This window comes from Heptranchias perlo, unplaced genomic scaffold (genome assembly GCF_035084215.1).
Source record: "Heptranchias perlo isolate sHepPer1 unplaced genomic scaffold, sHepPer1.hap1 HAP1_SCAFFOLD_73, whole genome shotgun sequence".
Lineage (NCBI taxonomy): Eukaryota > Metazoa > Chordata > Chondrichthyes > Hexanchiformes > Hexanchidae > Heptranchias > Heptranchias perlo.
Genome location: NW_027139761.1, coordinates 2034318 through 2058268, shown reverse-complemented (window position 1 = coordinate 2058268; position 23951 = coordinate 2034318). Strand labels below are relative to the sequence as shown.

At 43.4% G+C, this 23951-nt stretch overlaps 6 non-coding genes across 6 annotated transcripts; 2 read left to right on the top strand and 4 right to left on the bottom strand.

Annotated features, from left to right (window-relative positions):
* Positions 1-6104: 6104 nt before the first annotated feature.
* On the top strand, positions 6105-6186 carry trnas-uga (transfer RNA serine (anticodon UGA)). Its single transcript has one exon. It is a non-coding gene; the product is annotated as a tRNA-Ser (tRNA).
* Positions 6187-10417: 4231 nt separating this feature from the next.
* trnat-agu (transfer RNA threonine (anticodon AGU)) lies at positions 10418-10491 on the bottom strand. The gene has a single exon. It is a non-coding gene; the product is annotated as a tRNA-Thr (tRNA).
* A 4259-nt stretch (positions 10492-14750) lies between these two features.
* trnap-agg (transfer RNA proline (anticodon AGG)) lies at positions 14751-14839 on the top strand. The gene is given in 2 exon segments: positions 14751-14786; positions 14804-14839. It is a non-coding gene; the product is annotated as a tRNA-Pro (tRNA).
* A 2328-nt stretch (positions 14840-17167) lies between these two features.
* Positions 17168-17241, bottom strand: trnat-ugu (transfer RNA threonine (anticodon UGU)). The gene has a single exon. It is a non-coding gene; the product is annotated as a tRNA-Thr (tRNA).
* Positions 17242-22783: 5542 nt separating this feature from the next.
* On the bottom strand, positions 22784-22856 carry trnav-aac (transfer RNA valine (anticodon AAC)). The gene has a single exon. It is a non-coding gene; the product is annotated as a tRNA-Val (tRNA).
* Positions 22857-23255: 399 nt separating this feature from the next.
* Positions 23256-23328, bottom strand: trnav-aac (transfer RNA valine (anticodon AAC)). The gene has a single exon. It is a non-coding gene; the product is annotated as a tRNA-Val (tRNA).
* Positions 23329-23951: the final 623 nt, after the last annotated feature.

Sequence of the window (23951 nt, the reverse complement as noted above, 5' to 3'; positions counted from 1 at the left end):
AGCACACGTTTGTTGTTGAACTACTGATTCAACGAACTAAAAATTCAGGTTGCAGCGATCAAAATAAATTCTCTCTGCGATCAGTTTACTTTTCCAAAATAAAGTGTGTGAAGTTTGCACGAGTGAAAATCTGTGCTCTATTATTCATGAACATTAAACTCACCTCGCCATTAAACACCTGTATGTTGGAAGACTCCGTCCCCTCGTGGTCGAGAGGATTGATTTCTCGAGCTGTGATTCGCCATTCTCTATTCCAGTAATATTCAGGTTTGCAGAAAATGAGATGAGATGAAATGAGCAGGTCCGACGAGCAGGTCTGTGACACGACTCGGTGTTTGCAAAGATGTCTCTTGCACTTACAGTGAAGCGGACGGCAGTTTTCACTCTTAAACCAGTAACCATGATGTTCAGAAAAACTGTGGCCGAGACATACTCGATTTCAGTTCGGTGACACTGGGTCAGATTAAAGTTCAGTTCATGCGATTGCCGAGTGGCGAGAAGGTGGATTTGGAACTCCTGTGCGGCTGCACTGCGAGTTGTCCAGATCTGCTTGGAGCGATATTCACTTCAATTCATCACTGACAGGGACAATTTGATTCCAAGATTCTTTTTCTCTGCTGCTTGGTGAGATTTCAAAAGTTGGAAACGACCCACACCAACCCCAAACTCGTCACTTACACTCTGACAGATGTAACGCGGTCACACTCTTCACTTCAGTGAGATGAAAGCCGGGAGCGATTTCACGGTCGAATGCAATGGCGAACAAAACTCATTCCAAGAAATTGCAGGTCATTGAGGTGCCTTTAAATTCCTAACTGTTTGCACTGAACTTCTTCCCAAAGCGTTTAAGATTCACGTGGAGCGATTTGGGGACTTCTTTTCCATCTTTGCAAAAGTTTCAACCGTCGGTCAAAATCAAAAGTCGAGGGCGGAATGAGACGCCTTCCTGAAGTTTGAGAACCAGGGAAGCAGACTTTAGAGCAAGGTTCTGTTTATTGAGAAAAAGCAGATACAATATTCATCCCGGAACGATCCAGAATCTGATCAGCTCGAAAAGTAACGGTTACCCCGTGATTTGAACACGCAGCCTTCTGGTGACGCAAAATGTCATGAAGATTGAAGCAGGAAGTTGAAAAGTGGGAATTGATAGATTCAGTGAGTGGGCAAAACTGCGGCAAATATAGTTCAATGGGGGGTGAGCGAGATCATCCAATTTAAATCTAAGAAAGATAAATCAGAATGTTTTCTAAATGGTGAGAAGCTAGGAACTGTGGAGGAGCAGAGAGATTTCGGGGTCCAAGTACAGAAAGCGCTACCAACTAGCGTACAGGTCCAGAAATTAATTAAAATGTCTAATGGACAGTCAGTACGGCCGGTTAACTGTTGATTAAAGTGTGTTGTAACGCCTTAATCACGGATTCGATTCTTTTAATTTACTTTACTTATTTCGGCTTTTTATAACTTTTAAAATCGAAGCTTTACAAAAAAAATATAAAGACAGATTTGAGGGGACAGTTTTTTGAATAATATCCATTGTCACTTTGCCCCTGGACCGGAGAAACACGTCTTTCTTTTTGTTCGGGATTTTTTGGCAACTGACCCTGTGACGCAATGGCGAGTGTGTTGGACTTCTACTTGTTTTGTTTGATAAGCCATTCAAAGGTTGTGGATTCGAGTTGCAACGGCGTTGGATTTTAGTTCGGGAGCTGGGAAGTGAAATTTTGCAGCAAAACCGCAACAGGATCATTAATGTCCGTCAAGGATGTGAAACTGCCCCCTACACTTCATCTTACACAAGTGGCTCCAGTCACACCCGAATTCATGATTCTTAATCCACTCTGAGCTTGATTGGCGAAACTCTCTCAAGAAGGAGACTCAACATCTGCTCAGACCGAAAGTCAATCTGCTGGACTTCCGGCTCTGTCAGACTGCATGTTCCTTCAGACAGGTTTCTAACTGGACACATGCATCCTGCTGCCGTGCGAGCATTGGTGCTTCAGGGGTAGAATTCTTGCTTGCAGTAATTCTATTCCTGTAAAACTAGCTCCTGAAGTGTAGAATGGAAAGTATCCTGGCTGAGCGGCCTCTGGCTCTGGTTTAAAGCTCCAGTTAAATCCCACGATTTGAAGATGGATCAAAATCATAGTTTGTGTCTACAAAACCGCAGCCTCCCTCCTGTAAACAAGTAATACTAAACATCTCATCTGCTCTTGCAACCGCGTAGTCCGGAGGAACCACATGGCAATTCAGATAATTAAATGAATTTTGGAACACAGCAATTGTACCTTCAACTCCGGTCGAAATGTTCACAAGGAAAAGGATAGTTTGATCTTGCTGAGATTCGAATCAAAAACCCCGGCATTTCCTGAGCCTGTAACTAATATAAGGACTGATTGCGCCGCGAGAGCCCGGTCACTCTGATCACCTGTCACACTCTGCTGGAAAGAATCTGAAGGTGAGATCTCATTACCTGTGGAAACGTGTCCTGTCCCCGTGATGAAACTAATATCTGCACTTTCACTTTCAGCTTCTTTCACATCCTCTGCTCCATTGCACTGCAATCGGGATTTCTGTGAACAGGTCAAAATGGATATTTGCAGAAATTCAGTCAGTGGTAAAATTAGAATCGAGAAACGCCCCAAACATTGAAACCAGCGATTTAAACCACGAGCTCACACTTCCACAAAACAAGGCCTGCCTTTAAAGGTCTGTTTAATGATCAAATAAATTAATTGAAGCTAATTGACCGCATTTGCCTCGTGCTGGGGTTGTTCGCCTTGGAGCAGAGAAGGTTCAGAGGAGATTTGATAGAAGTGTTCAAAGTCATGAAGAATTTAGATAAAGTAAACAAAGAGAAGCTGTTTTAATTGGCGGAATGGTCGGGAACCAGAGGACACAGATTTGAGGTGATTGCAAAAGAACAAAAGGCGATATGAGGAAAAACTTAATGACGCAGCGAGTAGTTCTGATCTGGAATGCGCTGCTTGAAAGGATGGTGGAATCAGATTCAATCGTGACTTAAAAAAGGAATTTGAAGGGGAAAAATACCGAGCACCGGGAAAGGGCCGGGGAATGGAACTAATTGGATTGCTCTTATAAAAATCCGCCACGGGCTCGATGAGCCGAACAGCCTCCTTCTGCGCTGGAACCATTCTATGATTCGATGGACAGAAGCGGTCTGAATGAATGGGCGATCGGTTGTGGGGAGCAGGGAAATTTTCGACTGGTTGTCCGGTTGTGTGACTGACGGCTCCTTGTTCTCGGATTATGGTTTTCATTTTGGGCGTTTCACTGATTGATATGTGAGAGGTCCCCAGTTCAAATTCCAGAACCCTCCTGTTTCACTATTTCCAGTGAAGATTCACTCATTTCTTTCTCACATCTTTTCAGCGTTGTAGAAAGCAGGATTGATTTAATTCTCGAGCATATTTGAGGTCCAGAGGCCAGAATGCAGCCGGTTTGTCGACGCAACACACACGGAGAGAGTAAAATGTCTCACGGCGGTGTGCAGATTGAAACTCAAGGTGAATTTATCCCAATTCAGGCGATCTCAGAAGTACAGAATAAAAATGCTCCTTAATTGGTCTGGAATACGAACCCTGTTCCCTCGCGTGGTCAGTGCAAATTCTACCAGTGAAACAGCAACGTTTGCATGGTATCGGGCTCTCTGTGTCCAGTTGGAAACCTGTTTGAAACAACATATAATTTCACAAATCTCCTCTGAGTACCTTGCGCATTCTGATTTACAGCCCTGCATTACTTGCACTCGCTGCTTGTGATGGCCGAGTGGTTCAGGCGTTACATCTAAAACTTGACCGGGTCTTTCGGTGATACACTGGAATGCTGCTCGCGGCGCTATAGATTAAAGTTTTGTTCAATGCTCAAATAAATATGAACTGGAGATAACGGGCCGCATTTCCTTCTCTCAGAGAGATCCTCCACCGCGGCAGAGCCTTTTAATTGGGAGCCCAATGGTCTTGCAAAGTTTCAAGGTGCGTGATGGAAACTTCACAATAATCCACAACTGGAGTATTGTGTCCAATTCTGGGCACCGCACTTTAGGAAGGATGTGAAGGCCTTAGAGGTGGCGCAGAAAAGATTTACTGGAATGGTTTCAGAGCTGAGAGACTTCAGTTACGTGGATAGACTGGAGAAGCTGGGGTTGTTCTCCTTAGGGCAGGAAGGTTGAGAGGAGATTTGATCGAAGTGTTCAAAATCATGACGGGTTTAGATAAAGTAAATAAAGAGAAACTGCTCCCGTTGGCGGAAGGGTCGAGAACCAGAGGACACAGATTTACGGTGGTTGACAAAAGAACCAAAGGCGATATAAGGAAAAACGTTTTAAATCAGCGAGTAGTTATAATCTGGAATGCATCGCCTGAAAGGGTGGTGGAAGCAGATTTAATCGTGACTTTCTAAAAGGAATTGGATAATTATTTGAAGGAAAAATATTTGCGGGTCTACAGGGAAAGAACGGGGGAATGGGACTAACTGGATTCCTCTTGAAGAGAGTCGGGGTAGGCTTCATGGGCCGAATGGCCTCCTTCTGTGCAGTAACGATTCTATGAATGTATGATTCCATCTCTCTCAAGCTTCATTTCAAATTCTGCTCACTTGATATTCAGGCTTTTTTTTTCTATACTTTTATTTCTCTATCTCTCCCTGTCTCTGTCCCTCTCTGTATTCCCCTGATGAACATCTCAGACTTGCTTGAACGGCCAAAGCTCATCGAACCTGCGACACCAGCAGAGAAGGTTAAGATCGAAAGACTGAGACGGTAGGAAAAGTAAAGGACCAACCCAGATGATGAATTCATAGCCAATGTCCACAAATTGATATCTCTTCGTCCTCATAGTGAAATCATCAGTACTTTTAGCCCAGTATAAAAACTAAGTCTTGTCTTTATAAAGCGCTTTTCACGACCTCAAGACGTCCCAAAGCGCTACACAGCCAATGAAGTATTTTTGAAGTGTAGTCACTGTTATACTTGTGGTAGTGTGGATAATCTGCGGATGCCGAGACAGACAACAATGTAGCTTTAGAGCAATTAATTCTGCAAAATCGCACTTAATAATACAATTCGCACATTCGAAACGAATGTGGTAAAGAGAGGCTAATATTGTTGATATGTAATAGTGTGCAACTTTATATGGCCGGACATCGGAATAGAAAAAGTGATAGGATGTACACAGCCGATCGGCTGTGGGTGGCATCGAATTCTGCATTGGTTTCACCCCTCTGTTATCAGTGGCTCTTTGGTCTTCGGGTATGATTCTCGCTTTGGGGATTTGCTGATTGTTATGTGAGAGATCCCGGACGAGCCCTGCGGTGTTACCATTTTTAGTTCAAAATCACTAATTGGCTTCTCACGTCTTGTCAGCGGTGTAGTCGGCAGGATTGTCTTAATTCCAGTGCATGGAGGACAGAATACAGAGGTTCTGTCGACGACAACACACATGGAGAAAGGAAAATGTCTCAAGATGGTGTTCAAATTGAAGGTGAATGTAAACATATCCCAATTCACGTAACCTCATGAATGGAGAATGAAAATGCTCCTCTATTGAGCGGTGATCGAACCCGGGCCTCCCGCGCAGAAAGCAAGAATTTTATCACTGAAATATCAAAGTCCGCACAGCAGCCGGCGGCATGCGCTCAGTTCGAAACCTGTCTAAAAGAATATACAGTCTCAGAGTTCTCCTGTCATAACCTTATTCATTCTCTTCTGCAGCCGTGTCGGATTTGTCGCTTGCAGCTGCGATGACCCAATGATTAAGGCGTCGGACTTGCAATGTGATTTTCCAACCCAGCTTCGACGCAACACACGTGGAGAAAGGTAAATGTCTCAAAATGGTGCGCAGATTGAAGCTGAGGGCGAATGTCGCACAATTCACGCGATCTTATGAATGGAGAATGAAAATAATCCTGAATTCGAACCCCGGTTTCCCACGTGATAAATGAGAATTCTATCACTGAGACGCAAAGTCAGCACATTCACGCGCTCGAAGTTTCCAGTTGGAAACCTGTCTGAGAGAACAAAGTGTCACAGATCTCGTGTGATAACCCTACGCATTCTGATTTACAGCCGTGCATTATGTATTTTTGCAGCTGCGATGGCCGAGTGGTTAAGGCGTTGAACTTGAAATCCAATGGGGTTTCCCTACACAGGTTCGAATCCTGTTCGCAGCGTTCATTTTTAAAGTTTCTTCAATAATCAAATACGTATGAAATGGAACGAACGGACCTTGTTCGCTCCCTCAGAGAGGTGCTCCATCGCCAACGACGCTTTTAACTCGGAGCCCAATGATCTCTTGCAAAATTGCAAGACACGTGAAGGAATCTCTATCAAGCTCCATCCTAAATTCTGCTCGTTCTCCGAACTTGACATTTATACTATTTGTTTCCATACTTCAATCTCTCCCTGTCTCTGTTTCTTGACTCTCTGTGTTTTCTCCTGATGGATTTCTCAGGCTTCCTTGAACAGCCTGAGATGATGGAACCTGCAAAACCAGCAAAGAAGGGTAAAGATGGAAAGACTGCGACTGTAGGAGAAGCAAAACTGCAACCCAGCTGATGAATTCGTAACTAATGTCCACACATTTATGTCTCTTCGCCCTCACAGTGAAAAATCAACAATTTGAGTACAGTACACTTATGGTAGAGTGTATAATATGCGGATGTTGAGACCGACAATCGAACCTTTGCCGTGGTGATGAAAGCGCTGAATCCTAAACACTAAACCCCAAGGAAACGCTGAAAATTCTTTGCTGTGAACAAGCAGAGCAACGCAGCCTTTCCTACTTGCCACTGTTGTAATTCAAGTCATTTTGGGGCCAGACAAGCTGCTCGCACAAAATGCCATTTTCTGTTCAAACTACTATCGCGACAGAAGGTGATGTTCAGGCAATGAAAGCACCAAGTGCAAGTCGGCATGTACATGAAATGGAAAGTGAGGTAAAATACTCCCACAAGCTAGCGGTGTAAATGTTTCCATTTCCAAAATTCACGCACCGAATCAATGCAGCTCCTGGGAAAACTGCAAGGAAAAGCAGGTCCATCGTGAATCGTTTGAAGCAACTCGCAGTTTAAAGTGGCATTTCCTGCTGCTCCTGTGGGGAGTGAGGGAGAGACACTGTCGGTATCTGCGTACAGTTTGATTTTGTTCGGAACTGTACAGAGAAAATGTAAATATACCGGGGCTGTGAGATATTCTATATTATTCATATTTGACGACAAGAATATCCGCAGTCAGAAGCTGAAAAGAAGGGAGAGATAAGAGGCCTGAGATTAAACACAGAGCTGAATGAATCACGGAATAGTGAAAGAAAAATAAATGTAATCAGTTCCACTTTGTCTCGTGCGCAATCTTGGGAGCTCCCTGATGAACTGGTGGTTAAAATTCAGTGCTCCCACCGCCGCGTGGTTCGATTGTCGGTCAGGACATCAACTTTAGCAAGATTTATGAATTTATTAAATTAATTACATGAAGATATGAACCCTGTTCATACCTGAATGACTGTTTTAATCATCATTAATCAACCGATAACTTTTTATTTGAGACTGGAGGAGATACTGACGGGGCGACCGAGACACAGTCAAAACTTTAATAAGATTTTTGTGCTTTGATGTGATGAAATTTCTTCATTTAATAGACTGCATCTTAAGAATGGGATTAAAAACTCAATGCAGTCGTTGTTAAATTTATAATTAACTGGCAATTGTCGCTGTTCATCACAGGAACGCCCTCACCGGTTCTGCGATCAAGATAAAACTAACGTAACAAGGAACTTCTGATACAACACGAAAGTCATCGGGCTGTGACAAAAATCCCCACCGTTTTGCTTTTCCAAAATAAACGGTGTGACATTTATTCTCTGAAGATAGAAACAGTCTGGTCTCGCTCACTACAGAAATCTCCATGTCACAGCGAACCAGCTCTCCTGCAGCTCGTGCAGCCTCCCTTCGGGCCTTTCGGGGGCTTGTCTGTCAAGGAGAATTGTAATTACCGTGAAGCCAATGTTCCATTCCTTTATATGATTCATGTGCCTGATTCCCGACCGCAGGGTAAATGGTAGAATATCAGCCCTGCTCAGCTGGCAATGATTCCGGTACATTTTCTTGCTTCCAAAACATGCGTTGAAACCCTGGAACTTTGAGGCGATGAATCCTGAGGAAAAATAAAATAAGGGCTCGAACAATCAAACTTTCACGCTAACCGATAACACCGCCGAGAACAGGTGAAGAGGTCACCTGCTAAACCAATAATTCACTGGGCTAAACTTTGAGTTTGCAGCGACCAATATAACAACTGTCTGCAGTCAGTAAAAAATGAATGGTTGAAACTTGCAGGAGTGAAAATCCAACAAACCGGCCTTCACTCTTAAACCAGCAACTATAAAGAAAAACATGCCGCACAAATACTCGATTTCAGTGCGGTGACACTGGGCCAGAGTAAAGCTCAGTTAATATGATTGCCGAGTGGCTGGAGGGTGGATTTGGAACTCCTGACCGATTGCACTGCGCATTTTCCAGATCTGCTTGGATCACCAATCACTTCACTTCATCAATTCGATTCTCGGTTTCTTTTCCCTGACGATTGATGAATTTTACAAATTGGAAGCGATCAATATCAAAGCTCAACACGCCGCCGACATGCTCACAGATACAAAGCGGCCACACTCTGCTTCAGTGAGATGAAAGTCAAGAACGATTTCACGGTCGAATGTAATGTCTAACAAAATTGATTCAACGAAAGTTCAGGTCGTTGAGGTGCCTTTAAAGTCCTGTTTGTTTCCATTGAACTTCTTCCCAAAGCGTTTGAGATTCACGTGGGACGATTTGGGGACGTTATTTCCTTTTATGCAAAAGTTTCAACTGCAGTTCAAGATCAAAATTCCTGGGACCACAGTTGTTCACATTTTGTCGGCGCTGGGACCACTGCTGTTCACAATTTATCGGTGCTTGGACCACTGTTCACAATTTATCGGTGCTGGGACCACTGTTGTTCACAATTTATCGGTTCTGGGACCACTGTTGTTCACAATTTATCAGTGCTGGGACCACTGTTGTTCACACTTTATCGGTGCTGGGACCACTGTTGTTCAAAATTTACATTCATGATTTGGACACGGGAATCGGAAGTACAATTTCAAAATTTAGGAATGACACTTAATTGCGAGCTGTAATTTATACAAAGGAAAAATGAGAAAAATAAAGGAAGACATTAGTAAATTTGCAGAATGGGCGTGTAAATGGCAAATTAATTACAATATTTGTTGTGTACTCCGTTGCCTTTTTGCCCCCCCCCCCCAACTAACTCACACTTCTTCAGATTGAATTGCATTTGCCACTTTTCTATCCACCTGTCCGCTCTATGGATATCTTCCTGCAGTCTACAGCTTTCCTCCTCACTCTCAACCACAGGAACAATTTTTGTATCATCTTCAAATTTCTTAACCAAGCCCCCTACATTTAAGTCCAAATCAATAATCTGCACCATGAAAAGCAGGGACCTGGTAGGAAGCCGCATGGAACCCCACTCGAAACAGCCTTCCAGTCACAAAAGCACCCGTCGACCACAACCGCTTGCTTCCTGCTACTCAGCCAATTTTGGATTCAACTTGCCAATGTCCCTTGGATCCAATGGGCTTTTACATTTTTGACCAATCTGCCATGTAGGACTTTGTCAAAAGCCTCGCTAAAATCCATGTTGACTACATCAATCGCGCTACCCTCATCGATCCTCCTTGATACCTCCTCAAATAATTCAATTCAAACGACCTTCCCTTAACAAATCCACACTGACTGTCCTTGATTAATCCGTGCCTTTTTAAATGACGATTTATACCTTCCCTCAGAATTGTGCTCGATAATTTACCCACCATCGAGTTTATGGTGACTGGCCTGTATTTACTCGATCTATCCCTTTCTCCCTTTTTAAACAATGATACAACGTTAGCAATCGTCAAATACTCCAGCACTATCACTTTTGCCAGGGTGGATTGGAAAATAATGGTCAGAGCCTCCGCTATTTCCTTCCTTGCTTCTGTTAACATCCTTGGATATATTTTATCTGGGCCTGGAGATTCAGTTGGGGCGATTTGAGGACTTCTTTTTCCTATTTGCAAACGTTTGTACCGCAGGTCAAGATCACAAGTCGAGGTCCAAATTTGGACGAATTCCGGCTTTGAACCTCAAATCGTGAATTATACACCGACCCCAACGAGCCCAGAAACAAGAACGTGTCCTTAAATTAACGTGTTACAGACACATTCTCTGAGAGGTCTGTCTGTCGAATGAAAGGGCGTTTTTGAACAGTCATTCTGTTATCCGTTTCCTCCTGAAACCTTAACAAATACGAACACCACATTGTTATTTTGTCGCTTTATTCCACAAATTCGGTAAAATACTAAGCTGCACAAGGCACTGCTGGAAGTTGAACCCAGAATCTTCTGTTTACTAGACAGATGCTTTAACCAGCTAAGCCACAGCGCCAATTGCGGATACTTTGCCCCCACCTCCTCTCACTAATATCTATCAGCGACACTTCACTTTTGGGGGTTCAGGCTGTTTTATCTCTGTCCATTTCGCTTGTCCGTTTCCCTGTGCATCCCGATACTGCCTGCATTTCTCGCTGTGTTTATCTTTGTGTATCCATCAGTGCGTTGATACACGGATGGTGACGTGTGATTGTATTTGTTACATTAAATAAATTAGGGCTTCAGACAATTCTCGCTCTGACATTGGAGAACGACTGAGCCGAACTTTACAGCGAAGTGTTGTTTATTGTGGTGCTGAAACTAAAAAATCCTCAGAGGAGCAAAAAGGGAAAAGGAGAAAAAGTTGTGAGGGAAAATGAGGACAACTCTCAAGGTTTTTACAAGTGTATTCAGAGAAAGAAGGGAGGCTTGGACTAATGTGGGCGCTTAAAGACAGATGGAGGTGATATCGTAATTGAAAATCAGGAAATGGCAGAGTTGCGAAATTTTTACTTTGCATTGGTCGTCACAGAAATGGATGAGGCTAACATACCAGAGACACGAGGAAAACTGTTAATAAATCAAGGAGTTTCGTATCAGTAAAATAATGGCAATGGAGAAAATAATTAGGCTAAAGATAGACAAATCTCCAGGACCTGATTGTTACCATCCCAGGGGATGAAAAGGAACAGGTGAGGAAATTGTACATGCTTTAGTCATGATCGATCAAAACTCTCTTGATTTAGGAATTGTTATTTAACGAAGCGCATCTTGATTGGAGGGTTCTTTTTGAGAAAGATCTCGAAGTGATAATTGAGAGACCGCAATTAAAGCTGTTTGGCAGGAGCGCTGATGCTGTCGGTTGTTCGCTGCTCTCGTGTTGCACAATTGTTAAGCGTGCGTTACTTATTTATAGCAGTATGGGCTCCAGAAATGACCAGGTTGTGAGTTCGAGCGTCGTTTCAGACAATCAAACCTTTTACTCCGAACATTTTGACCGGAGTTCAAGGTACAACTGTTATGTTCCATAACGCATCTTGTTAACAACCAGTCCTTTTTACAATACGCCCGTGTGGGACAAACGTACGGAGGTCAACAATCTACTTCTTAGTTTTCCCATGTGGGCACTTGGGTTCCTCTGGCCTACCGTCTTTCAATAGCAGGTGCCAGTTTACTTGTTCAAAGGGGGAAAGTGGGCTTTTAGCGGCAGCTCATGTGGCAAAGGGGCCGGTACAAGATCTTTAAATCTAAAGAACCAAACAAACAATTCTTCTTTTCTTTAAGCCGATATTCATCGGTTGGAAGTTTCGTGTTGGGAAAATTTGGAAGAGAAATATGCTGCCTGGTTTCACTGGGTAACGGGTGAAATTATTCAGCTTACAGATGTTAATACGCTGAAAGGTCGAGAGGCCTTTTCCAGCTCCCGTGTGGGACAAGTTCAGCTTTTGAGCCGGTGGGTAAAGTGCTATTTTAATTGCTGCTAACGAATGACAAGAGATTTGACACAAACAAGAAGCATTGTAAACTCACGAGTTCACTGTCCATGTTTCTTACATTTTGTTCAACAGGAACAAGGATTCTCCTCAACACGTTGCTGAGAATTTTATCAAACGGACCTCACCCTCGTTCGACGGCTGCAGGGATAATTCAGAGATCTCCCATGAATATGTCCGATGGGAGCTTATGCAGTATCGACCCTGGGTCGCTCAGTCAGTAGAGTGTCAGACTTTTAAAGTGGGCAGTGAGCTGAAGGTCCAGCGTTTAACTCCCTGTCCAGGCTCCAAATTTCGGAACAGCTGGCAAGCTGTGACTTTGTAGGGGGACCTGAGATGTGTTGTCAAAGTTTCGATAGTATCTTGTTTCCCAGGGATGGGCAGTAATGCGCTGTCTGAGGCGGTTCCCGATCAGGAATTCAACTTTACTGTATTCGTTCACTATTAATTTCGCAAAACTCATTCAACTCTGTAAAAAAGACGAATACTTGTTCAAATCGCCATTGATCAACCAGTAACTTTCTGTTTCCGGCTGAAAGAAATGCTTACTTTTTTATGCGTCAATTCACCAGGCCGAATTTTGGGAGTTCAGAGGGGAAGTGAAAAAGGGAATGAGAGGCAAAGAGAAATATGACTATAGACTGACGGCCAACATAAAAGGGAATCCAAAAGACTTCGACAGGCATGCAAACTGGAAGCGGGTAGTCAGAGGAGGGGTGAGGCCGATTCGGCACGATAAAGGAGATCTACTCATGGAGGCAGAGGGGATGGCCTTGGTACCAAATGAGTACTTTGCATCTATCTTTACCAAGAAGACAGAGTCTCAGCAAAGGAAGTTATCGTTGAGATACTGGATGGTCTAAAAATTGATAAAGAAGAGGCACTTGAACGGCTGGCTGTACTTAAAGTAGATAAGCCACCACGTCCGGATGGGATGCATGCTAGGTTGCTGAGGGAAGTAAGGGTGCAAATTGCAGAGGTACTGGCCATAAACTATCAACATCCCTCGATATGTGGGTGGTGCCAGAGGACTGGAGAATTGCAAAGGTTACACCCTTGTCCAAAAAAGGGTGTACGGATAAACCCAGCAACTATCGGCCAGTCAGTTTAACCTCAGTGGTGGGGAAACGTTTAGAAACGATAACCCGGGACAGAATTAACAGCCACTTGGACGAGGGTGGATTGATTAGGGAAAGGCAGCACAGATTTGTTAAAGGCAAATCGTGGTTAACTGACCTGTTAGAGTTTTTGGATCAGGTAACAGAGAGGATAGATGAGGGCAATTTAGTTGATGTGGTGTATATGGACTTTCAAAAGGTGTTTGCTAAAGTGCCGCATGGTAGGCTTCTCATCAAGATTGCGGCCCATGGAATAAACGGGGCAGGAACAACATAAATGCAGAATTGACGAACAGCAGGAAACAGATTACTGGTGAACTGTTGTTTTTCGAACTGGCGAGAGGTGTCCAGTGGCGTTCCCCAGGGATCAGTGCTGGGACCACTGCTTTTCTTGATATATATTAATGACTTGGACTTGAGTGCACAGAGCACAATTTCAAAATTTGCAGATGAAACAAAACTTGGAAGAGTAGTAAACAATGATAAGGATAGTGATGGACTTCAAAGGATATGGACAGGCTGGTGGCATGGGCGGAGACGGGACAGATGAAATTTAACGCAAAAAAAATGCGAAGTGTTACATTTCGGTCGGAAAAACGAGGAGAGGCAAAATAAACTCCAGGACACAAATGTAAAAGCGGTAGAGGAACAAAGAGGGGTTTATGTGTACAAATCGTTGAATGTGGCAGGGCAGGTTGAGAAAGCGGTTAAAAAGCATACGGGATCCTGGGCTTTATAAATAGATGTATAGAGTACAAAAGTATAGAAATCAGGATGAAACTTTATAACACACTGCTTCGAACACAACTGAAATTTTGTGTGGGGTTCGGGAAACCGCACTTCAGGAAAGATGTGAAGGCCTTGGAGAGGGTGCAGAAAATAAATACGATCATAATTCCAGGGATGAGGGACTTCACTTACGTGGATAGACCGGAGAATCTGAGGTTGTTCTCCTTGGAACAGAGACGGTTTTGTAGACATTTGATAGAGGTATTCAAAATCATGAAGGATCTCGGCATGGAAGATGGAGAGAAACTGTTACCATTGGCGGAAGGGTCAAGAACCAGAGGACATAGATTTAAGCTGATTGGCAAAATAACCAAAGGTGACATGAGGAAAAACTTTTTTACACAGCGAGAGGTTCGGATCTCGAATGCACTGCCCGAGGGTGTGATGGAGGCCGATTCAATCATGGCCTTCAAAGGGGAGCTGGATAAGTACTTGAAAGGAAAAAAAAATGGAGGGCTTCGGGGAAGTGGTTCGAGCTGGATTGCTCTTGCAGAGATCTCGCACGGACTCGATGGCGCGAATGGCCTCTTTCCTTGCTGTAAGCTTTCTATGATTCAATTCTATGTGTTGGTTGCAATGCAAAGGGAACAGAGCGTGCCATAAATCGACACGACTCTGAGTATCCTCACAAGCAATGCAGTTTAAGAGCAACTAATTCTGAAACGTCTTACTTGATAACTCAAGTCGTGCACTCGAAAGCAATTTGGTAAAGGGAGACTAATATTGGTGACTGGGAATAGTTCGTGTACAACTTGATATTGCTGTCCTCCCGAATCGAAAACGAGATTGAATGGATCGAAGAGGTCTGAAAGGATGGTCGATCGGCTGTGAGACGCAACCAACATTTACACTGGCTGCACACCTAAACTAACAGGGGCTCGTTGGTCTAGGGGTATGATTCTCGCTTAGGGAGTTTCTTTGAATGATATGCGAGAGGTCCCGGGTTCAAATCCCGGATGAGCCCGCATGTGTTACTCCTTTTAGTGAAAAGTCACCAATTGGCTTCTCACATCTTTTCAGTTTTGCTGTTGGGAGAACTGAATTCTGTCCAGAGGATGTTTGAGCTCCAGTGGACTGAATGCCGAAGTTTCGTCGGCGCAATACACATGAAGCAAATAAAATGTCTCAAGATGATGAGGAGATTGAAACTGAATTTGGATTTTTCCCAATTCAGGCGGATATTAGATGACGGGATAGAAAGCCACATATCCAAGTTTGCCGATGACACCAAGATGGGCAGCATTGTAAGCAGTGCAGATGAAAGCATAAAATTACAGAGAGGCATTAATATAATAAATGAATGGGTAAAATTGTGGCAAATCGATATGAATTTCGTCAAGTGTGAGGTCATCCACTTTGGACCTGAAAGGATAAATCAGAGTACTTTCGAAATGGTGAAAAACTCGAAACAGTGGAGCTCCACGCGCTTAAATTCTGTCGTTTCCGAACAAAATCCCCTCCGCGCCGAACTTTCAAAGGACCTTTCGCTCACGGCCGATCTCCTGTAATCGACACTTTTTCACCATTGCCGCTCTTCTAATTTCTCCTCATTCCTTTTCAATCGGATATTTCCACAGACCTTTTAAGATCAAGCGGAACATTTCCGACTTTCCTGCACCGCCCAGATTGCCTAAAATGCACATTTCACTCGTCATTCGCAGCTATGTCGCTCCGCCCGTCTCTCCCGCACATCAACTGCTCGGTGAAAAGCGCCAACGACCATGGAAACAAAATCCAGTTCTTCAGTTAACATCCCCCGTATCACAAGATACCCCATGGAAATTTCACGGAAAAGTATGCGCTGTCCTTCCGAATGCCAGCCCTGCTTTCTTAGAGCTTGTCTCTGGAGCAGATCGAAATGTATCGACTGGTTTCAAGGCACAAATGAACATTGGTGCGAACGGGCCATGTGCCCCCGAGAAACAGCGTTCGATGGAGAGCAAACTTAAAGGCGTAAGAATGTGAAAGTGAATGTTAGAGTGGGCAAGGCCGCAGGAAAGTCTCAATGAAATAGACCATGATTGTGGAAGGAAGGAAAAGCTGGAAGAAGCGGCGGGTCTGAATTTTGGATCATCCAACAGAGACACATGAGAGAACAAAAACAGGATACAGACAAAGGTGCTGGGGCAGAAAGACAAAGAACGAAATAAGAGGAATGAAAAGAGAGTGAAAGAAAGAATGGGAGAGAGGGAGGTGAAAGAAAGAAAGAGAGGAAGAAAGATAGAAGGGAGAGAGAAAATCAAGCGTGCAATACTCATCCCGCAAACGGGCGCTGCTCCCAATCGGCTACACTTCGCCCCACAGACCCTCATCCCATTCACACCATCCTACAATACACTGTCAATGTTGTGCAGTGAAACAGAGAGTTTAAAGGTATAAAGACACACACACCATCCTACAATACACTGTCAATGCTTTGCAGTGAAACAGAGAGTTTAAAGATACAGAGATACTTACATACTATCCTACAGTACACATTAAACATCCGTGCAGTGAGTCAGAGAGTTTACAGGTACAGAGACACTCACAGCGTCCCACAATACACTTTAAATCATGTGCAGTGAGACAGAGCGTTTAAAGATATAGAGAAATTCACCTTGTTTTTCAAAAGTGGCACATCCCAGAAGCAAGAGAAAGCGTGGGTCAGTCTCCCTCTCCTGATAGAGCTGAGGCTTGTCAGTCAAGAGTCTCCTCCTCCCTGTATTGGCCGTGGAGGAAGTGCAGAGTAGATTTAATAGAACACCTTCAGCCTGACCGAGATTAGGCTGACTGGCCTGTTATTACTTGATCTATCCTTTTCTCCCTTTTTATACAACAGTACAACTTTAGCAGTCCTCCAATCCTTCGGCATATCACCTGTAACCAGGGAGGATTGGACAATTATGGTCATAGCCTCCGTTATTTCCTCCCTTGCTTCTGTTAACAGCCTGGGATATATTTCATCGGGGTCTGGAGATTCAGGTGGAGTGATCTGCGGACTTCATTTTCCTCTTTGCAAAGATTTTCACCGCAGGTCAAGATCACAAGTCCAGGTCCAAATTAGGACTACTTCCGGGTTTGAACCTCAAATTGTGAATTATACCCTGACCTCAACAAGCCCAGAAACGAGAACGTGTCTTTAAGTTAACCCGTTGCAGACACATTCTATGAGAGGTCTGACTGTACAATGAAAGGGCGTTTTAGAAGAGTCAATCTGATATCAGTTTCCTCCTCAAACCTGAACAAACACCAATTCCAAAGTGCCATTTTGTCGTTTAATTCCACAAATTAGGTAAAAATAATTAGTTACACAAGGCACTGCTGGGAGTTGAACCCAGGATCTCCTGTTTACAAGACAGATGCTTTAACCAACTAAGCCACAGCGCCCATTCATGCCAGCTCCGCACCACCTCCTCTCACTAATATCTATCAGCGATACGTCACTGTCTGTTTGGGGTTCAGACCGTTTCATCTTTGTCTGTTTCGCTTGTCCGTTCACCTGTGCATCCCGATGCTGCCTGCATATCTCGTTTTGTTTATCTTTGTGTGTCCATCAATGCGTTGATATACGGATAAGTATGTGTACTTATGTTTGTTACATTAAATAAATTGCCGGTTTGGACAATTCTCGCTCTGAAAGTGAAGAACTATTGAGACGAACTTTACAGCAAAGTATTGTTTATTTTGGTGCTGAAAATAAAAAACCGGAAGAGGTCCAAAGAGGGAAAAGGAGAAAAACCTATTAGGGAAAATGAAGACAACAGTCAAGATTTTTACCAGTATATTAAGTGAAAGAAGGGAGGCTGGGAGTAATGTGGGCCGCTTAAAGACAGATGGAGGTGATATTGTAGTTGAAAATCATGAAATGTAGAGTTGCTAAATATTGACTTTGCTTCGTTCTTCACAGAAATAAATGAGGCTAACATATCAAAGATATGAGGAAAACTGTAAATAAATCAAGGGGATTCAGTATATGTAAAATAATGGCAATGGAGAAAATAATTAGATTAAAGATAGACAAATCTCCAGGACCTGATGGTTACCATCCCAGGGGAATGAGAGGACTCGGTGAGGAAATTGTACATGCTTCAGTCATGATCGTTCAAACTCTCTTGATTCAGGAATTGTTCCTTTGATGGAAACAATTTCAATGTCACTCCATTATTTGGGATGGGGAGCAGAGATGATGTTCGAAATTATAGACCCATTAGTCTGACATCCGTTGTGGGGAAGTTGCCAGTATCCGTTATTAGGGAAAGAGAGATTGAGCACTTGGATAAACATGAATTGATCAGAGAGAGCCAGCATGGATTTGTAAAGGGTAAGTCAAGTCGAACAAAACTAGTTGAACTTTATGAAGATGTAACTAACGTGGTATATAATGGAGTTTCCATGGTTGTTATATGATATTGACTTCCAGAGGTATTCGATAAGGTACCATATAAGAGACTGTTAACGACAATGACAGTGCGTAGAATTTAAGGCAACCTAATGAAATGGGTAGGGAGTTGGATAGAAGGTGGGAGATAGAGTCCCGGTATATAAATGACTTAGACCAAGGAACAGAGAGCCGTAAATCCACGTGTGTCGCTGACACCAAGATAGGTGTCACAGTGAGTCGTGTGGATGGAAGCATAAAGTTGCCAAGGGAAATTGATAAATTCAGTGAGTTGGCAAAACTGTGGCAGATGGAGCTGACATCGAATTATATAGAATGTACATCACGGAAACAGGCAATTCAGCCCAGCGAGACAATGCCGGTGTTTATGCTGCAAAAAAGCCTCCGCCATCCCCATTTAATTTAACCCGATGAGCAAACCCTAATATTCCTTTCTCCTCCATTTGTTTTTCTAGCTTCGCTGTAAACGAATCCATGCTATTCGCCGAAACTACTCCTTGTGGTAGCGAATTGCATATTCTAACTTCTCTCTGGGTAAACGTGTTCCTCTTGAATGACATGTTGAATTAAATAGTGACTACCTTATATTCATTGCCTCAATGATTTGGAGTCCCCACCTCCACAAATGCAAACACCTTATCTACGTCCAACCTATCAAACCCTTGGATAATCTTAAAGTCCTGTATCAGGTCACCCCTCAGCCTTCTCTTTTCTATACAGAAGAGCCCCAGTCTGTTCAAACTTTCAATATGGAAAAGTGTGAGTTCATTGACGTTGGACTGAAGCAAGGCAGATCAGAATATTTTCTGAATGGTGAGAAGTTAGGAACTGTGGAGGAGCAGAGAGATTTAGGGGTCCAAGTACAGGAATCGGTAAAAGCCAGTGGAATGGGAGAAAAATTAATTTAAATGTCTCATGGGATGTTGGTCTTTATCTCAAGGAAGCTGGTATACAAAGGTGGGAAGTATGTTTCAGATAGAAATCCCTGCTGAGACCCCATTTAAAGTACTGCATTCAGTTCTGGGCACCACATCTCAGGAAGGAAATATTGGACTTGGAGGGGGTGCAGCGCAGAATCACCAGAATGATACCGGGGCTAAAATGGTTAAATTATGAAGACAGGTTATGCGGAGGTCGGTCCTCATTTTTCTCTTATGGATCTGGCCCCATCCGTTTACTGTGGACGGGAGCGCGTCTGATACTCAGTCAGTCAGAATCGGATGCAAATCACATCACGGGCACAGCGGGTCTGGGACTGGCGACTGGTTTTACATTGAAATTTTTTTATGGGATAGGCTGTACATTGTATAATAATAATAATAAGTTTGATACAGTGAAGGTTTTTTCAGTTATTTCCCATTTCCACCCACACCAGTTTTTTACAGTCACAGGTAACAATGTTTAAGGGAAGTGATGTACAGTGTTGGTGGAATCAGTGTAATTTAACTTGATATATTGTAGAATCTCTTGTCTATCCCAAGCTCTTAACTCAGCTTTAGACCCTCATCTAGTTTAAAATCAGCCACTCACTGATATAAATAAACCAGTAACAACCCCGAAACCTCAGCGGGTATATTTGTTCCGATACTAAGTGACGGTCCCAATTTCCACTGAAATTCTCGATGAGCAAATACCAGAGGCTGTTTTGGGTTTGACAAACTGTGAAACAGATTGTTTTAAAAGCCGGAAAGAGGGAAAAACTCGTGGTTGATATTAAGTGTTATACATTAACTCTTTCTGTTTCCGATTTACAATTTATCTTTGTGTGTGACTGACAGGAGCGGCTATAACGGAGCCCAGTGACTGGGTAACGAGCTGCACTGAATCATTGTCCTGTGTTACAGACCGGCTCGTTAGACCTGTTCATTCCGTCACATCTCATTGTCAGCAAACAGGAAATTACTGAAGTTAAGGCTGGTGAATAACAGCTCGAAATAGCAATCCTCTCGATCACTGGGGACAGAGTCTTCCGAAAAACAGGGATTTTCACTCGTGCAAATTTCATCCACATTTTCTGCTCTTCATTTCCCTGATCTGTTTGATGCGCCTTTCCCTTCAATTCACGACCTACAGGAAAAACCCGATTTTCTCGTCGATTTTCGGGTCAAGAGGCATGGTGAGATTTCAAATAATTGAAATCGACTCTTATCAAACCCAATATCGTCACCAACACGTTTGACGAATGCAAAGCGGCTTCACTCACGGTTTTGCTGCACAACTCGTTCAAAGATACTGTCGGTAATTGGAGGGTCTTTGAAGTGATGACACGAACATAACAGTTCGCGCTGCCGTTTTTCTCAAGACGCTTCAGATTCATGTGGAATGATTTCGGTCTGGCGGTTAAATCCGCTCCCTCTTCACAAATCCGCCTTTGAACCCGTATCCGTTTAGTATTTTTGATAACCGATACCAAATCGGTTTGCCCTGTACTGAACATTACGTTTTTAAATATTACAGATAAGTAGAGCACTTGAGCTGTCACAGCTGTGACTTTGACTTTTCTCCCTCTGCTCTCGATCACCCCGGCAACTGCCACGAACCACAATCTTCTGTCACAATTCTCCATCAGAAAGTTCCGAGCCGAGGTTTTCAAATGAAATAATGCCCATCTCTTCAATCAACGACAGCTCAGAGAGAGTTTCTCAGTTTCATTTCACACTTTATCCAAATCCTCCTTAAAGCACCATCAAAAGTTGTCCTTTAGTTAATAATAAGATCAATAAAAGTTCTTATCTTCTGGGGTTTTGTTTCAGATTCCAGGGCTTTTAAAGTTCACTGCGGATATTTATCGAAGCGCATCTTGATTGGACGCTTCTTGGAGAAATCGGAGAAAGATCACAAAGCGATAATTCAGAGACGGAAAATGAAGCTGTTTGACGGGAGCACTGATCGGACCGATTGTGCGCTGCTCTTGTGGCGCAAGCGCTCAGCGTGCGGTACTTTTATGAACACCAGAAATGCCCAGGTTGTGAGTTTGAGCCTCATCTGGAACAATCGAACATTTTGAGTTGAAGGTACAACTGGTATGTTCCATAACGCATCTACTTCTTAGTGTTCCCATGTGAGCACTTGGGTTCCTCTGGCCTCCCGTCTTGCAACAGTAGGTGTGAATTTACTTGTTTATTGGGGGAGAGGGAGCGATTAGCGGCAGCTGATATGGCAAAGGGGCCGGTACGAGAAGTTTCAATCTAAAGAACTAAACATACAATTCTTCTTTTCGTTCAGCGGATATTCATCAGTTGGAAGTTTCGTTTGGGGAAAATCTGGATGGGAAATATCCTACCTGGTGTCACTGTGTAACGGGTGAAATTATTCAGCTTACAGATGTTAATACGCTGAAAGGTCGAGAGGCCTTTTCCAACTCCCGTGTGGGACAAGTTTAGATTTTGAGCAAATGGGTAAAGTGTTATTTTAATTGCTGCTAACGAATGACAAGACATTGTTAAATAATAGCTACATCATTAAATAAATTTAAAACAGAAATAGATAGTTTCCTAGAAGTAAAGGGAATTCGGGGTTCCGGGGAGCGGGCAGGAAATTGGACATGAACTTAGATTTGAGGTTAGGATCAGATCAGCCATGATCTTATTGAATGACGGAACAGGCTCGAGGGGTCGATTGGCCTACTCCTGCTCCTATTTCTTATGTTCTTATGTTCTTATTTGGCACAAACACGAGAATTCTAAACTCACGAGTTCACTGTCCATGTTTCTTACATCATGTTCAACAGAAACAAGGATTCTCCTCAACACGTTGCTGACAATTTTATAACAGGGACCCTCACCCAATTTCGACGTCCACGATGGATAATTCAGAGTCCGACATTGAATAAGTACGATAGGAACTTAACAAATTGCGAGCCTGCATAGCTCAGTAGGTAGAGCAACAAACTTTTAAAACGGATAGTGATCTGAGGATCCAGTGTTCCGGTTGTAAATTTTGAAACAGCTGGCAAGTTCTGTCTTCGCAGCGGAGCAACAACTGCGGGACAGACGATGCCTGCGATGTGTTGTCAAAGCTTCGGTGTTATCTTTTTTCCCAGGGATGGGCAGTAATGCGCTGCCTGAAGCGGCAATTGCAGCTTCCCGCCAGCAACCTGTGATTGGAGAGAGCGGGGCTGGACAGGCGGCCTGAATGTTGTTGCTCTCGTGGCCTCACTCAATGCCGGAGCTGGGGAACATCGAACATCGAAAAACTGATCTGTTTGTTGCCGCGGCTGCAATGCTGTTTATAACTGCATTTATAAACCGAGGCAGCGCTGCAGGATCCTTTAATGACCTCTCACAAATCAACTGAATACAATCGCAATGTGCAGCTTTGAGAGGGGCTTCCTGCACAGTCGGGGCATGAAACGTGAATGAGGGCGAGACACTGTCTGTATATGTGTAGTGTTTGAATGTGTATTGAGCTATACAGAGAATGGAAAATATATCGGTTCAGTTAGGTGTGCTATTTTATTCACATTTCACCACAGACCGAATTCTTGCTTTTTTCAGACGTATTGATTTTTAGTGGGTAACTTTTTCAAAATGTTACTGCCCGGTTTCGAACCGGAGACCTTTCGCGTGTTAGGCGAACGTGATAACCACTACACTACAGAAACTCTGCTGTACACGTTGCTTATAGGAAACCCTCAGAAGATAGCTGCCGACTGCAAATGCTCTCATGTGGGAGATGGGTCCCTTTCCCGTTCAGGGAATTAACTTCTACAAAATAGTTTACTGTATTCATTTCGCAATAAAGTCAACTAATAACTTTCTGTTTCAAGCTGACGGAAAAACTAACTTTTTTAATTTATTCACCAGGCAGAATACAGAAAGTTCAGAGGGGAACTGAAAGTGGAAATAAGAGGGGCAAAGAGAGGGTATGAGAATAGACTGGCGGCCAACATAAAAGGCAATCCAAAAGTCTTCCACAGGCATGTAAATATTAAACTGGTAGTAAGAACCCGACTCTGATTCGGGACCACAAAGGAGATCGATTCATGGAGGCAGCACAAAAATGTTTCTGCCCGGTTTTGAACCGGGGACCTTTCGCGTGTTAGACGAATGTGATAACAACTACACTACAGAAACTCTGCTACATGTATTATTATAGGAAACCCTCAGAAGAAATCTGCCGTCTGCACATGCTCTCAGTGTGGGAGACGGGTCCCTTTCCCGTTCAGGGAATTAACTTCTGCAAAATAGTTTACTGTATTAATTTCTCAATTCTCATTAAACTCTGAAAAAAGACGAATCGTTGTTCAAATCGCCATTAATCAACTAATAACTTTCTGTTTCAGGCTGACGGAAATCCTAACTATTTTTTATTCATTCACCAGCAGAATATCGAAAGTTGAGAGGGGAACTGAAAGGAGAAATAAGAGGGGCAAAGAGAGGGTTTGAGAATAGACTGGCGACCAACATTGAAGGGAATTCAAAAGTCTTCCACACGCATGTAAACATTAAACGAGCAATAAGAACCCGACTCTGATTCGCGACCATGAAGGAAATCGTTTCATGGAGGCAGAGGGGGTGGCCCAAAAATGTTTCGTTCCGGTTTCGAACCAGGAACTTTTCGCGTGTTAAGCGAACGTGATAACCACCACACTACAGAAACTCTGCTGCGTCGTTGGTTTTAGGAAACCCTCAGAAGATAGCTGCCGTCTGCAAATGCTCTCAGTGTGGGAGACGGGTCCCTTTCCCGTTCAGGGAAT